At 44.2% G+C, this 17,682-nt stretch overlaps 2 non-coding genes across 2 annotated transcripts; one reads left to right on the top strand and one right to left on the bottom strand.

Annotated features, from left to right (window-relative positions):
* Positions 1-3,164: 3,164 nt before the first annotated feature.
* trnal-cag (transfer RNA leucine (anticodon CAG)) lies at positions 3,165-3,247 on the bottom strand. Its single transcript has one exon. It is a non-coding gene; the product is annotated as a tRNA-Leu (tRNA).
* Positions 3,248-3,511: 264 nt separating this feature from the next.
* trnae-uuc (transfer RNA glutamic acid (anticodon UUC)) lies at positions 3,512-3,583 on the top strand. The gene has a single exon. It is a non-coding gene; the product is annotated as a tRNA-Glu (tRNA).
* Positions 3,584-17,682: the final 14,099 nt, after the last annotated feature.

The following is a 17,682-nucleotide window of genomic DNA, read 5'->3' on the forward strand; positions in this document are numbered from 1 at the left end:
TTGGTGCCAGAGAACTGGAGCATTGCAGATGTTACACCCTTGTTCATCAATGGGTGTAAGATAAACCCAGCAATTACAGGCCAGTCAGTTTAACCACGGTGGTGAGAAGCTTTTAGAAATGAAAATCTGGGACAAAATTAAGAGTCACTTGGACAAGTGTGGATTGAAAATAGAAAGCCACTGTGGATTTGTTAAAGACAAATCGTGATTGAGTTTTGTGATGAGTTAACAGAGAGGGCTGATGAGGTCAATGTGGTTGATGTTGTGTCGAGGCGATTGATAAAGTGCCGCAAATAGGCTTGTCAAAAGGGGCGATAGTGGATGTTTCCTTATTCTTTAAAAGCGCTTTCTTTTATTTCACTCAAGAGATAACTTTGAGTGAGCGAAAACTGATCCACAGTGACGCTTATTTCAAGTTTATACCCTTTTAATCTGAAAGGATATATTGGCCTTGGAAGGAGTGCAGCACAGATTCACCAGATTGTTACCAGGGTGCAATGCGTTAAATTATGAGAAGATGTTGTATGAACTCGGCTTAAAATCACACAAGTCACACTGCAAGAAGTTTTCATTTTTGATACATACATTAATATCCTGGACTTGGGTATACAGGGTATAATTTCAAAGTTTGCAGATGACACGAAACTCGGGAATGTTGTGAACAATGTGGTGGATACTATCAGACTTCAGGAGGACATAGACAGCCTGGTGAAATGGAATTTATTAATAGAGGCATAGAGTATAAAAGCAACAAAGTTATGGTAAACGTTTATAAAACACTGGTTAGGCTGCAGCTGGAGTATTGTGTTCAATTCTGGGCACCACACTTTAGGAAAGATGTCAAAGCCTTGGAGAGGGTGCAGAGGAGATTTACTAGAATGTTAACAGGGATGAGGGACTTCAGTTATGTGGCGAGAATGGAGAAGCTGGGATTATACCCTTAGAGCAGAGAAGGTTAAGGGGAGATTTGATAGAGGTGTTCAAAATTATGAAAGGTTTTGATAGAGCAAACAAGGAGAAACTGTTTCAAGTCTCTGAGATGATTCTTATAATTACAATTAATAAACCCACAACTTTCTGTTTCGCACTGAACGAAATGCTAACAAGTTTGCCGAGTGACTGTCGAAACTACGCTAACTGTTCTGACTTTCATCCCTTCTCATTTTACGCACTTTATTTTAGGATTCTGCTTAAAAGTGTTCAGTGGTGATGAGACCAGGAATCTGGTGCAGCCGTTATTGAATGTGAAAGGATTGCAGCCCAATTTACACGAGAGAAAGCTTGCGCCTGGAAGTTTGTGTGGAGCAAGTTACAGCAAATTGTTTCTGACCCGGGATTAAACCGGGAGTTTTTCGTGTGTGAAGCCAACATGATAACCATTACACCCCGAAAACATCTATTTAATCCAGCCCAGGTCAGATGGAAGTGTTAATGGAGAAAGTGAACTGCTGACTTCCACTTCTGGGGCATATCCCAAAGCGCTTCATAGAGGTGTAATCAAAAAGAAAGAATCATAGAATCACAGGAGGCCGTTCGGTCCTTCGTGCCTGTGCCAACTCTTTACCAGCTCTTTAAACTAAATGGTGCAGTTTTAAAGGGGATGCGGGAACAGAGAGACCTGGGGCTATACGTACACAAATCTTTGAAGTTGGCAGGACAAGTTGAATAGTTTGAGGAAAAAAAAGTGTTAGGAATCGTTGACTTAATTAATAGGAGGCATAGAGTACAAAAGCAAGGAACTTATGCTAAACCTTTATAAATCACTGGTTAGGCCCCAGCTGGCCACCACACAATTCTGCCCGCCACACTTTAGGAAGAATGTCAAGGCCTTGGAGAGGGCGCAGAGGTGATTTACTAGAATGGTGCCAGGGATGAGGGACTTCAGTGAGGTGGAGAGACTGGAGAAGCTGGGGTTGTTCTCCTTTGAGCAGAGACGGTTGAGGGGAGATTTAACAGAGGTGTTTGAAATCATGAACGGTTTTGATAGAATAAATCAGGAGAAACTATTTCCAGTGCCAGAAAGGATGGTAACCAGAGGACACAGATTTAAGGTAATTGGCAACAGAGGTGAGATGAGGACATTTTTTTTTTACGCAGCGACTTGACATGATCTGGAATTCGCTGCCTGAAACGGTGGTGGAAACAGATTCAATAATAACATTCAAAGGGGAACTGGATGAATACTTGAAGGGGAAAATTTTGCAGTGCTATGGGGAAAGGGAAGGGGAGTAGGTCCAATTGGATAGCTCTTTCAAAGAGTTGGCACAGGCACGATGGGCCGAATGGCCTCCTTCTATGATGTTTTCACGCTGTGATTCGATGTTATGGACGATTTTCTGATGCAGTGGATATTCGGGGCAGAGGACCAAGTGGGGATTGAGCTCGACGGCAAGTGTATACAGTTCGTTCAAAGGACTGAAGCCGATGGTTTCATTCTTCCCGTCGTTTAGCAGCAGGAAATTAGTCGGCCATGCAGGCGACTTTTTTTTGTCTTCAATCATGGGATGTGGGTGTCAATGGCAAGGTCAGCATTTATTGCCCAGAACCTAATTGCTCTTGAGAAGGTGCTGGTGAGCCGCCTTCGTGAACTGCACCTTTCATTGACTGTGTCATTGACATTTTCTGGATAGAGAGAAACTATTTCCGCTGGTTGGGGATTCTAGGACTTGGGGGCACAGTCTAAAAATTAGAGCCAGATCTTTCAGGAGTGAGATTAGAAAACACTTCGACACACAAAGGGTGGAAGAATTTTGGAACTTTTTTCCCCTAACGGCAATTGATGTTTGCTTAATTGCAATTTTAAAATCTGAGATCGATAGCTTTTTGCCAACAGAAGGTATTAAGGAATATGGGCCAAAGGCAGGTATGTGGAGTTAGATCACAGGTCAACTATGATCTTATCAAATGGCGGAGCGGACTCGAGGGGCTGAATGGCCCTCTCCTGTTGCTATGGTACATTTCCCCGAGTGTCTGTTCTCTCCATAGTTGTTGCCTTGTGTTTAAAGCATATTTTCGTTTAAAGCTCGTTTTGGGGATGAGCCGGTGGGCTGCAAAACGTGCCGTGCATCGAGACCTTGTTGCTTTTTGCGGGAAGAGCAAATCAACTGGGCCGAAAAATCAACCGCAGCTCCAGCAACAAATAAAATCGGAGTCAAAATAACTCATGTCAGAAGTGGGATTCGAACCCACGCCTCCAAAGGAGACTGCGACCTGAACGCAGCGCCTTAGACCGCTCGGCCATCCTGACTTACAAATAGCTCCTTCACTCGCCACCCTTTCCACATTGAGACCCCCCCGGAGAAAGTTTCACTCACTCCAGTGCTTGGTGAGATAAATTCTGCTGGAAAGGCTCGGTGAGCGGGATGCCACCTCCCCGGGTTTTCCTGAGCATATTGTACTTTATTCCTATTTAATCACGGGAATATCCGCAATCAGGAGCTAAAAATAATTAAAAGCTGAATCACAGAGAAAGGGAAATCCATATTACATCTGATAAACCAACTAACAGCGCTCCCTGGTGGTCTAGTGGTTAGGATTCGGCGCTTTCACCGCCGCGGCCCGGGTTCGATTCCCGGTCAGGGAAGCAACTTTTGAACACTTGTTGTATTCATCGCATGAACTGACTCAAAGTCTGTGAGAAGAAAAAAAAACAATCATTGTTTTCATCACCATTAATTAACCGATAACGTTATTTTGCAGAATGAAAGGCGACTGAGGGAAGTTGGAAAACTTTAATAATTTCTTTTGTGCGATGAACTTTTTATCCCTTCTCATTTTACACACTGTATTTTTAAGGGCTCGGTTTAAAATGTTCAGTGCTCGTGAGACCACGAATTTGTGTTAAATTTAACAGACCGGCTATTTCACAGAGAAAAAATAAATTTGCCCCAACATAATGTTTCTGTTCAGGATTGAACCAGGGACTTTCCACGTATAAAGCAAACGTGATAACTGCTGCACTGCAGAAACCTCTGTTTGGGTTATCAGCCAGAAGTTCAAATGACTGCATTGATTCTCTTTCATAACTATTCAATTGATCGAAGTTGCACAAGTCACAAAAGAAAAATGTTCATTTCAAAGTTATTAAACTCCCAAATGTGGCCTGCCTTTTTTGGACAGGGGTTTGACCCTGACGTCACAGCCTCAACAAAGCATATTCTGAACATTTCCATTGGGAACAGGAGGAGGCCATTCAGCCCCTTGAACCTGTTCCGCCTTTCAATTCGATGAGAGATGATCTGTACCTGAAATCCATTTACCCGCCTTTACTCCCTATCCCTCGATACCCTTACCCAACAGAAATCTATCCATCTCAGTCTTGAAAGCTTCAATTGACCCCCAGCATCCACAGCCTTTTGGGGACAGAGTTCCAGACTTCCACTGCCCTTTGTGTAAAAAAAGTGCTCCCTGATTTCGAAACTGAATGGCATGGTTCTAATTTTAAGGTGATGTCCCCTCGTTCTTGATTCCCCAGAGGAAATTGATTCTCTCTCTCTATTCTATCGAATCATTTAAACATGTTAAACACCTCGCTCAGACCCCCCCTCAATCTTCTATACTCGAGGGAATACGAGCCCAATCTATGCAGACTGTCCTCATAATTTAACCTTTTTAGCCCCGGTAACATTCTGGTGAATCTGCTCTGCACCCCCTCCAAGGCCAATCTATCCTTCCTGAGGTGCAGTGTCCAAAACTGAACGCAGTTACTCCAGACGCAGTCTAACCAGAGCTTTGTATAACTGGAACATAACTTCCACTTCTTTATATTCCAGCCCCCTGAGATAAAGGCTATCATTCCGTTAGCCTTTTAAATTATTTTTGGACCCGTCAGTCAGCTTTTACTGATTTATGTAAATGAACCGTTAATTCTCTGTGCTTCTCCACAGTTCCTAGCTTCTTACCATTTGGAAAATATCCTGACCATAGTTCCAACGTGGATTACCCAACATTGAACTCCATCTACCATAGTTTTGCCCACTCACTTAATCTATCAATGTCCCTTTGCAACTTTCCACTTTCATCCACACTACTTACTGTACCACCTAACTTAGTGTCATCAGCAAACTTTGATATACGACTGTCTGTTCCTTCATCAAAGACATTGATAAATATGGTAACAAGCTGAGACCCCAGTTACAGATCCCTGGGGGACACCACTGGTCCCATGCTGCCATTTGGAGTATGTACCCATTATCACTACTCTCTGTCTCCTATCTCCGAACCAATTCTCTACCCATGTCAATACTTTGCCTCAAGTTCCATGCGCTTTCATTTTTGCCAACAGTCTCTTGTGTGGAAACTTATCAAATGCCTGTCGGAATTCTGTATAAATAATATCATAAGAACATAGGAACAGGAGTAGGCCATTCAGCCCCTCGTGCCTGCTCCGCCGTTTGAGAAGATCATGGCTGATCTGTGATCTAACTCCATATACCTGCCTTTGGCCCATATCCCTTAATACGTTTGATTGCCAAAAAGCTATCAAACTCAGATATAATTTCGCAATTGAGCCAGTATCAATTGCCGTTTGTGGAAGTGAGTTCCAAACTTCTCCCACGTCTGTGTGTAGAAATGTTTCTAATCTCGCTCCTGAAATTTCTGGCTCGAATTTTTAGACTGTGCTCCTGACTCCGAGAATCCCCGACACGCGGAAATAGTTTCTCTCTATCCACCCTATCCGTTCCCCTTAATATCTCATAAACATCGATCAGATTATCCCTTAACCTTCTAAACTCCAGTGAATACAACCCCAATTTGTGTAATCTATCTTCGTAATTCAACCCTTGAAGTCCGGGTGTCATGAGAGTAAACCTACGCTGCACTCCCTCCAAGGCTAATATGTCCTTCTGAAGGTGCGGTGCCCAGAACTACTCACAGGTGCGGTCTAACCAGGGTTTTGTATAGCTGCAGCATAACTTCTGCCCCCTTGTACTCTAGTCCTTTAGATATAAAGGTCAGCATTTCATTAGCCTTATTGATTATTTTCTGTACCTGTTCATGACACTTCAATGATCTATGTACCTGAACCCCTAGGTCTCATTGGACATCCACTGTTTTTAACTTTTTACCATTTAGAGACTACTCTGTTCCATCCTTTTTTGATCCAAAGTGGATGACCTCACAATTGTCTACATTGAATTCCATTTGCCGCAGTTTTGCCCATTCACCTAATCTATCAAATTCGCTTTTTAATTTTATGTTTTCATCTGCACTGCTTACAATGCCACCAATCTTTGTGTCATCGGCAAACTTACATATGAGACTTTCTATGCCTTCATCTAAGTCGTTAATAACTATTTTGAAAAATTGAGGCCCCCAAGACAGATCCCTGCGGGACTCCACTAGCCACATCCCTGTATACTGGTTACCGTTTTCAATTCAACTAATTATCTGTAACATTATTCCTTGTATACTTGCTACCATGTTCAATTTAACAATTAACTGTAACATTATTCCCAGTATACTGGTTACCAGGTCCAATTTAACAATTAATTGTAAATTGATTCCCTGTATACTGGTTACCATGTCCAAATTAACTAATTTGCTGTAACGTTGTCCATTGTATACTGGTTACCATTTTAAATTCCAATAATTAACTCTAACTTTGTTTCCTGTATAATGGTTACCATGTCCAATTGAACTAATTAACTTTAACTTTATTCCCTCTATACTGATTGCCATGATCAATTTAACAATTAACTAGAACTTTATTCCCTGAATACCGGTTGCCATCACAATTCAACAAATGACTGTAACGTTATTCCCTGTATACTGGTTACCATGTTCAATTTAACAATTAACTGTGTCTTTATTCCCTGTATACTGGTCACCGTGTCCAATTTAACCATTATTTTTAACTTTATTCCCTGTACACAGGTAACCTTGTTGAATTTAAGGACTAATTGTAACTTTATTCTCTGTATACAGGTTACCATGTTCAATTTAACAATTAACTGTAACTATATTTCCTCTATACTAGTTACCATTTTTAATTTACCTAACTATTGTAAATGTATTCCCTGTATCCTGGTTACCATGTTCAATTTAATAATTAACTGTAACTTTTTTACCTATATTCCGGTTATCATGTTCAATCCAAAAAAATCCTGTAAATTTACTCCCTGTATACTGGTTACCATGTCCAATTCAACTAATTAACTGTAGCTTTATTCCCTGTAAACTGATTGCCCTGATCAATTTAACAATTAGCTCGAACTTTATTCCCTGAATACCGGTTGCCATCACAATTGAACAAATGACTGTAACTTTATTCCCTGTATACTGGTTAACATGTCCAATTTAACAATTAACTGTAACTTTATTCCCTGCATACTGGTTACCATGTCCAATTCAACTAATTAACTGTAACTTTATTCCCCGTATACTTGTTGCCATGATCAATTTAACAATTAACTGTAACTTTATTCCCTGCATACTGATTGCCATGATCAATTTAACAATTAGCTCGAACTTTATTCTCTGTATATTGGTTGCCATGTCAATTGAACAAATACCTGTAACGTTATTCCCTGTAAATTGGTTACTATGTTCAATTTAAAAAATATCTGTAACATTTTTCCGTGTATCCTGGTGACCATGTTCAATTTAACTAATTATCTGTAACTTTATTTCCTGTCCACTGCTTACCATGTTGAATTTAACTGATTAATTGCAACTTTTTTCCCAGTATACTGGTTACCATGTTCAATTTATCAATTAAGTGCAATTTTATTGCCAGTATACTTTTTACCATGTTCAATTTAACAATTAACTGTTATTTTATTTTCTGCGTACTGGTTGCCATATTCAATATAACAATTAGATGTAACTTTATTCCCTGTATACTGGTTACCATGTTCCATTTAACTAATTAATTGTAACTTTCTTTCCGGTATACGAGTCATCATGGTCAATTTAACAATTACCTGGAAATTTAACCCCCGTATACTGCTTACCATGTTCAGTTTAACAAATATCTGGAAAATTGTTTCCTGTATACTGGTTAACATGTTCAATTTAACAGTTATCTTTAAATTTATTCACTGTCAATTTAACAATTAACTCCAACTTTATTCCCTGTACATAGGTCACCACGTTCAATTTAACTAATTAATTCTAACTTTATTCCCTGTAAACTGGTAACCATGTTAAAAGGGTACGGTAGCATCGTGGTTCTGTTACTGAACTAAAAATCTAGCAGTATGAGTTCAAATCCCACCACGGCAACTGGTGAATTTAAATTCAATTAATTAAATAAAAATCTGGAATTAAAATACTAGTATCAATAATGGTGACCATGAAACTACCGGATTGTCGTAAAAATCCATCTGGTTTACTAATGCCCTTTAGGGAAGGAAACCTGCTGTCCTTACACGGTCTGCCCAATATATGACTCCAGACCCACAGCAATGTGGTTGATTCTGAATTGCTCTCTGAAATGGCCGAGCAAGCCACTCAGTTGCAAAATCTCGCTACGAAAAGTCATAATAAGAATAAAACCGGACGGACCACCTGGCAAAGGACAAGACAACGGCAAACCAAGCCCAGTCGTCCCTGCAAACTCCTCCTCACCAACATCTGGGGACTTGTGCCGAAATTGGTAGAGCTGTCCCACAGACTAGTCAGGCAACATCCTGATTTTGCCAGAATCAGATCTTTCAGCCAACGTCACAGACTCTTCCATCACAATCCCTGGGTTTGTCCTGACCCACCAGAGGTGGTGGTACAGTGATATACAGTCAGGAGGGAGTGTCCCTGAGAGTCCTCAACATTGCCTCTGGACCCCATGAAATCTCATGGCATCAGGTCAAACATGGTGCAAGGGAATCTCCTGCTGATTACAGCTTACCATCCTCCTCCATGTTGAGCACCACTTGGAGGAAGCACTGAGGGCAGCAAGGGCACAAAATGTACTCTGGGTGGGGAACTTCAATGTCCATCACCAAAGAGTGGCTCGGTAGCACCACTACTGGCTGAGTCCTGAAGGACATAGCTGCGAGACTGAGCCTGCAGCAGGTGGTGAGCGAACCAACAAGAGGGAAAAACTGACTTGACCTCGTCCTCACCAATCTATCTGTCGCAAATGCATCTGTCCAGGACAGTGTTGGTAAGAGTGACCACCGCACAGTCCTCGTGGAGATGAAGTCCCATCTTTGCACTGAGGACACCATTCAACGTGTTGTGTGGCACTATCACCGTACTAAATGGGATCGATTCAGAACAGATCGAGCAGCTCAAAACTGGGCATCCAGGAGGCACTGTGGGCCATCAGCAGCAGCAGAATTGTATTCCAGCACAATTTGTAACCTCATGGCCCGCCATATTCCTCACTCTACCATTACCAACAAACCAGGGGATCAACCCTGGTTCAATGAGGAGTGGAGAAGAGCACGCCAGGAGCAGCACTGAGAGTCCCTAAAAATGAGGTGCCAACCTGGTGAAGCTACAACTCAGGACTACGTGAATGCTAAACAGCGGAATCAACATGCTATAGATAGAGCGAAACGATTCCACAACCAACGGATCAGATCAAAGCTCTGCAGTCCTGTCACATCCAGTCGTCAATGGTGGTGGACACTGAAACAACTAACGGGAGGAGGATGCTCTGCAAACATCCCCATTCTCAATGATGGCGGAGTCCAGCACATGAGTCCAAAAGACAAGTCTGAAGCGTTTGCAACCATTTTCAGCCAGAAGTACCGATTGGATGATCCATCACATCCTCCTCCCGATATCCCCACCATCACAGAAGCCAGTCTTCAGCCAATTCGATTCACTCCAATTGATATCAAGAAACGGCTGAGTGCACTGGATACAGCAAAGGCTATGGGCCCCGACAACATCCCGACTGTAGTGCTGAAGACTTGTGCTCCAGAACCAGCTGCGCCTCCAGCCAAGCTGTTCCAGTACAGCTACAACACTGGCATCTACCCGACAATGTGGAAAATTGCCGACGTATGTCCTGTCCACAAAAAGCAGGACAAATCCAATCCGGCCAATTACCGCCCCATCAGTCTACTCTCAATCATCAGCAAAGTGATGGAAGGTGTCGGTGACAGTGCTATCAAGCGGCATTTACTCACCAATAACCTGCTCACCGATGCTCAGTTTGTGTTCCGTCAGGACCACTCGGCTCCAGACCTAATTACAGCCTTGGTGCAAACAAATGAGTTGAATTCGAGAGGTGAGGTGAGAGTGATTGCCCTTGACATCAAGGCAGCATTTGACCGAGTGTGACACCAAGGAGCAATGGTAAAATTGAAGTCAATGGGAATCAGGGGGTAAACTCTCCAGTGGCTGGAGTCATACCTAGCACAAGGGAAGATGGTAGTGGTTGTTGGAGGCCAATCATCTCAGCCCCAGGACAATGCAGCAGGAGTTCCTCAGGGCAATGTCCAAGGCCCAACCATCTTCAGCTGGTTCATCAATGACATTCCCTCCATCGTAAATTCAGAAATGGGGATGTTCGCTGATGATTGCGCAGTGTTCAGTTCCATTCGCAACCCCTCAGATCGTGAAGCAGTCCATGCCTGCATGCAGCAAGAACTGGACAACATCCAGGCTTGGGCTCATAAGTGGCAGTAACATTTGCGTCAGACAACTGCCGGACAATGACCATCTCGAACAAGAGAGAGTCTAACCACCTCCCCTTAACATTCGACAGCATTACCATCGCCGAATCCCCCACCATCAACATCCTGGGGGTCACCATTGACCAGGAACTGAACTGGACCAGCCACCTAAATGCTGTGGCTACAAGAGCAGGTCAGAGGCTGGGTAATCTGCGGCGAGTGACTCACCTCCTAACTCCCCAAAGCATTTCCATCAGCTACAAAGCACAAGTCAGGAGTGTAATGGAATACTCTCCACTTGCCTGGATGAGTGCAGCTCCAACAACACTCAGGAAGCTCGACACCATCCAGGACAAAGAAGCCCGCTTGATTGGTACCCCATCCACCACCCCAAACATTCACTCCATTCACCACCGGCGAATTGTGGCTGCAGTGTGTACCATCCACTGGATGCACTGCAGCAACACCCCAAGGCTTTTTCGACAGCATCTCTTAAACCCGCGACCTCGTCCATCTGGAAGGACAAGGACAGTTGGCACATGGGAACAACACCACCTGCACGTTCCCCTCCAAGTCACACACCATCCCGACTTGGAAATATATCGCCGTCCCTTCATCGTCGCTCGGTCAAAATCCTGAAACTCCCTAACTAATAGCACTGTGGGAGTGAGAACTTTCACCACACGGTCTGCTGCGGTTCAAGAAGGCGGCTCACCACAACTTCCTCAAGGGCAATTAGGGATGGGCAATAAATGCTGGCCTTTCCAGCGACGCCCACATCCCACGAACGAATACAAAAATAAAAAATAATTCACAGTCCGCCCTTTATTTAATAAACATTCCCAAGGGGATTCACGGAGAAGTAAAAGGAGTAACAATATATCAGGAGGACTGGTGAAAGAGTGGTTTTAAGGAGGGTGTTTAAAGGAAGAGAAGTAAATGGAGAGTAGGAGGGGTTAAGATTGGTTTTCAAGAGTAGAATTTCGATGTCTGAAGGACAAAAATGGACCCCCGGCCGAAGAAGGTGATATTAGAAGGGATGACAAAAGCTTGAAGCAAGTAATAGGTTTCATGAAAGGTCTGAAAGAAGGAAAGAACTTGCCTTTATAATGCGCTATTCAAGGTGTCAGGACGCCCAGAACAGTCAATGAAGAACATTGTGAAGTGTAGTCACTGTGGTAATGTAGGAAACGTGACAGACAATTGGCACACAGCAACATCCCACACACTGCAATGAGATAAATGTCCAGAAAATCGGCTGCAGTCATGTTGGTTGAGGGATAAATATTTGCCAGGACACCGGAATGAACTCCCCTGCACTTTTTCGAATATTGCTATGGGATCTTTTACATCTATCTGAGAGGGTAGATGGGCCCTCGATTTAACGTATCCTACTGTTGGCACCTCCGACAGTACAGCGCTCCCACAGTACTGCCCCTCCAACAGTACCGAGCTCCCGCAGCACTGACCATCCAACAGAGTGCCACTCCCTCAGTACTGACCACTCAACAGTGCAACAGTTCCTCAGTACTGACTCTCCAACAGTGCAACACTTCCTCAGTACTGACTCTCCGTCAGTGCAAAACTCCCTCAATACTGAGCCTCCGACAGTGTAGCACTCCTTCAGTACTAACCCTCCGACACTGTAGCACTCCCTCAGTGCGAAGCCTCCGACAGTGTAGCACTCCTTCAGTATGAAGCCTCCGACAGTGTAGCACTCCTTCAGTATTAACCCTCCGACAATGTACCACTCCCTCAGTACGAAACCTCCGACAGTGTAGCACTCCCTCAGTACTGATCCTCAACAGTACTGAGCTCCCGCAGCACTGACCATCCAACAGAGTGCCAGTCCCTCAGTACTGAGTCTCTGACAGTGCATCACTTCCTTAGTACTGTCTCTCCGACAGTGCAGCACTTCCTTAGTACTTACTATCCGACAGTGCAACACTTCCTCAGTACTGACCCTCCGACAGTGCAGCACTTCCTCAGTACTGACCCTCCGACAGTGCAACACTTCCTCAGTACTGACCCTCCGACAGTGCAGCACTTCCTCAGTACTGACTCTCCCACAGTTCAAAACTCCCACAGTACTGACCCTCCTACAATGCAGCACTCCCTCAATACTGACCATCCGACATTGCAACATTCCCTCGGTACTGACTGCCCGACAATGCAGCACTCCTTCAGTACTGAGCCTCTGACAGTATTACACTCCCTCAGTCGTGACTTTCCGACAGTGCACCACGACCTCACTACTAACCTGCACTGGTGGCCCCTCAGTACTGCACTGCAATGTCAGCCCGGATTATGTGTTCAAGTCTCTGGAATTGGACTTCAATGCACAGCTTTCTAACTCACAGATGAGACTGCGAACACTGAGCCACGTCTGACACCTGAAAGGAGGAGAGGGCGATGGAGGGGCTTCGGGAGGGCATTCAGGAGGGCACGGCTTTCAAAAATAGGACAAATGGACTGCGGATGCACAAGTGGCCAGAGGTGGAGGAGTAGAGTGTTTGGGAGGGGCTGTCGGATTGGGGAGTTTACAGAGATAGGGAGGGGTGAGGCCCTGATTCAATTAAGTGTAAGAAAGAATATAAATAAATTACAGGCTTAGGAGACTGGAATCCAATGCAGGTCAGTAAGGGCTTCGGTGGTTGGTGAGCAACTCACCAATCAAAAAGCCAGGGATGGGGATGGAATTCCTGGCAAGGATGTGGAGATTTTGGGGCCAAAGATCATGACTTCCCAATTTTTAACTTGAGTGAATTGTGGCTCATCTAAAACAGAATGTGGGCCTGACAACACAAGGATATTGGAAGGGTCAAGAGAGGCAGTGGTTTTGTCAGCGTCCATCTGAAAGCTGGTCCATGTCTGCGTACTGTGTCACCAAAGGGCAGCATGTCGATGAGGAAGCATGTACTAAGAATATCCAAACACTGGACAAACAGGGGGCTCGAGGGGGGGGGAGGAGCTAAATACGATTAAAATCACTAAGGAATCGGTACTCAGTAAAATAATGGGACGCAAGGCGGATGAATCCCCTGGACGTGATGGCTTACATCCGAGGCTCTTGAGGGAAGTGACAGTAGGGATTGTGGATGCTTTGGTAATAATTTTCCAAAATTCTCTGGACTCGGCAAAGGTCCCGGCAGATTGGAAAACTGCTAATGTAACACCCTTATTTAAAAAGGGTAGCAGGCAGAAGGCTGGAAATTATAGACCAGTTAGCCTAACATCTGTGGTGGGTAAAATTCTGCAATCTATTATCAAGGAGACAGCAGCTGAACATTTGGATAAACATAATTTAATAGGACAAAGTCAGCATGGCTTTACGAAGGGGAAGTCATGTCTGACAAATTTGCATCAGTTCTTTGAGGACATAACGTGCAGGGTGGATAAAGGGGAACCAGTGGACGTAGTGTATTTCGACTTCCAGAAGGCATTCGATAAGGTGCCACATAAAAGATTATTGCTCAAGGTAAATAATCACTGGATTGGGGGTAATATTCTGGCATGGGTGGAGGATTGGTTATCCAACAGGAAGCAGAGAGTTGGGATAAACGGTTCATTCTCGGACTGGCAACCAGTAGCCAGTGGTGTTCTGCATGGGTCGGTGCTGGGTCCCCAACTCTTTATAATCTATATTAACGATTTGTAGGAGGGGACCAAGTGTAACATATCAAAGTTTGCAGATGATACAAAGATGGGGGGGAAAGTAGAGAGTGAGGAGCACATAAAAACCTACAAGGGGATATAGACAGGCTGGGTGAGTGGGCGGAGATTTGGCAGATGCAATACAATATTGGAAAATGTGAGGTTATGCACATTGGCAGGAAAAATCAGAGAGCAAGTTGTTATCTTAAAGGTGAGAAACTGGAAAGCACTGCAGTGCAAAGGGATCTGGGGGTCCTAGTGCAAGAAAATCAAAAAGTTAGTTTGCAGGTGCAGCAGGTGATCAAGAAGGCCAACGGAATGTTGGCTTTTATTGCTCGGGGGATAGAATATAGAAACAGGGAGGTATTGCTGCAGTTATATAAGGTATTGGTGAGACCTCACCTGGAATACTGCATACAGTTTTGGTCTCCATACTTAAGAAAAGACATACTTGCTCTCGAGGCAGTACAAAGAAGGTTCACTCGGTTAATCCCGGGGATGAGGAGGTGGACATATGAGGAGAGGTTGAGTAGATTGGGACTCTACTCATTGGAGTTCAGAAGAATGAGAGGCGATCTTATTGAAACATATAAGATTATGAAGGGGCTTGATAGGGTGGATGCGGGAAGGATGATCCCAAGGATCGGTGAAACTAGAACTAGGGGGCATAATCTTAGAATAAGAGGCTGCTCTTTCAAAACTGAGATGAGGAGAAACTTCTTCACTCAGAGGGTAGTAGGTCTGTGGGATTTGCTGTCCCAGGAAGCTGTGGAATCTACATCATTAAATAAATTTAAAACAGAAATAGACCGTTTCCTAGAAGTAAATGGAATTAGGGGTTACGGGGAGCGGGCAGGAAATTGGACATGAATTTAGATTTGAGGTTAGGATCAGATCAGCGATGATCTTATTGAATGGCGGAGCAGGCTCGAGGGGCCGATTGGACTGCTCTTGCTCCTATTTCTTTTGTTCTTATGTTCTTATGAAGAGGAGGGAGCCAAGGACTGAACCTTTAGAAACATCAGAGATAATGGTCTTGGGTTGAGAAGAGAAGCTTCTCCTGGCTCTGATCAAATAGGTGAATGGAACCAAGTGAGGGAAGTCCCAGCAAAAGAGACCAGTGTCCGATGAATGAAGAGGCGACGGGTGAGTTGTCTGTCGGTATGGAGACGGGGATGGGTGGGCTATGGAGGGTTTTAAACCCAAGGATGAGGATTTTAAATTTAAGGGATATGGAACTAGGAGCCAGTGAGGGTGAGTGAGGCCGAGCAGTACCTGGTGCTGGTTGGACACGGACAACAGAGCCTTGGACGAGCTCACGTTTATGGAAGGTGGAGGTTGTGTGGCCGGTCAAGAGTGAATTGGAGGAATGGAGTCTGGAGGGGACAGAGGCCTTGATGAAGGTTTCAATGGCAATGGGCTGAGGAAGGAATGGAGACGGGTGATGGAATCACGGGGCCTTTGTGATGGAGGTCAAATCGGGTCATGAGCTCAGCTCGGTTTTACACGGGACCAATTTTAATGCAGCCGTTAACCAATGTAGAATAAACGGGTAAACATCTGCAGTAAAATAGCGGAGAGAGGAATGTCAATGGGACACGTTCAGTGTCCGTCCCCTAATATCACCCACAGTCATTTCTGGGCTGCAATCCTCAACCTGCCCTTTAACTGTCCCCGTGTCAGAGACTCACAATTCATATTTTAACTGGGATACTGAAGGAACAGAGTGAAACGGGTCTGCTTGTGTCCCTGGATTCAGTCGACACTGCGGAGAATCGGTAATATTTATGAATGAACCACCAGGAGTGAACATGGTCAATACAATTGTATAAAAGCTGTAAATGAAGCCGTGTATTATTATTGGATCAGTCCTGTATGAGAACAGATTTAAACTTTATTCCTGAGAGAGGTCTGATCAAGATAATATCCTGGACTTTGAGATGTTTGTGTTTTATTCGCCACATTATTTACATCGGAGTCAAAGCTGCTGATGTAATGTGTTTGTTAAACTGACTGCAACTAATAGCAATGGTCAGGAGTATTACCGTGTCAGTGGAGACTTATCCCCTGTATAAATCAGGGCTTGTTGGAATGGATCAGCTCAGAGTGCCTGCTGGAGCTGTGGTTTCCAGGGTAACAGAAATCAGTGCTTCTCACAGAAATGGAATATCCAGTAATTTTTCAGATAACACGCATTTATTATCCTGTTCTTGCAGCCATTGGTGTTCCGGGTAAGCCGTTATCTCATCTGTTAATGGTGTAAATCGGTGTTACCTCTGCTGCTGTACTTGGAAAATTGTTCCTTCACCCTGCATATTTTAACAGTTACCTGTTCTGTTTTGTTGGTTGAATGATGGAATGGATCTTGTAGGAGATGCATTTTTTTCTATATTCGTTCATGGGATGTGGGCGTCGCTGGTGAGGCCGGCATTTATTGCCCATCCATAATTGCACTTGAGAAGGTGGTGGTGAGCCGCCTTCTTGAACCGCTGCAGTCCGTGCGGTGAAGGTTCTCCCACAGTGCTGTTAGGAAGGGAGTGCGGGGATTTTGACCCAGCGGCAATGAAGGAACGGAGATATATTTCCAAGTCAAGATGGTGTGTGACTTGGAGGGGAACGTGCAGGTGGTGTTGTTCCCACGCGCCTGCTGCTCCTGTCCTTCTCGGTGGTAGAGGTCGCGGGTTTTGGAGGTGCTGTCGAAGAAGCCTTGGCGAGTTGCTGCAGTGCATCCTGTGGATGGTACACACTGCAGCCACTGTGCACCGGTGATGAAGCGAGTGAATGTTTAGGGTGGTGGACAGGGTGCCAATCAAGCGGGCTGTTTTATCTTGGATGGTGTCGAGCTTTTTGAGTGCTGTTGTAGCTGCACTCATCCAGGCAAGTGGAGAGTATTCCATCACAGTCCAGATATCTGTAATGAACATTGTATATCCAACACTGGCATTGTCACTGGATTTTTCTCTGTACTGAATGTATTGCAATCAGGTGTCTGGGCTAAGAGTTGATATGAGACCATCAGGAGCTGATAACAGTTTCTTGTTGTTGAACTAACCTGTCGTGGAATATGTTTTCATCAATGTGTTTTCAGTGATTGATAATGAGACAGATCAAGGTCTCAGTGTTTACAAGGTGGCAGCGCGTGTCTTCCATCCCCAATAATATGTTTCAGTTTAACTTGGATTTCAATGTATTTATTGGTGATCACTGTTATGAAATATTATTTCATTATGTGTGTTTCTGACGCCGCTTCAGATGTCTGGTTACTGAACTGAGTTTGCTGCTGCCTCTTTCACATCTCCTTCTCTGCTTCACTCTGGATGAATGCGCTGACTGTTACTGGACTTCACTGTGAAATTAAATGTTTCGATATTATGCTGTATTAATTACTTGGATGAAGGGACCTAATGTATGGTTGCTAAATTTGCTGATGACACAAATGAAGGTAGGAAAGTAAGTT

Source organism: Heptranchias perlo, unplaced genomic scaffold (genome assembly GCF_035084215.1).
Source record: "Heptranchias perlo isolate sHepPer1 unplaced genomic scaffold, sHepPer1.hap1 HAP1_SCAFFOLD_138, whole genome shotgun sequence".
In the NCBI taxonomy this organism is placed as follows: domain Eukaryota; kingdom Metazoa; phylum Chordata; class Chondrichthyes; order Hexanchiformes; family Hexanchidae; genus Heptranchias; species Heptranchias perlo.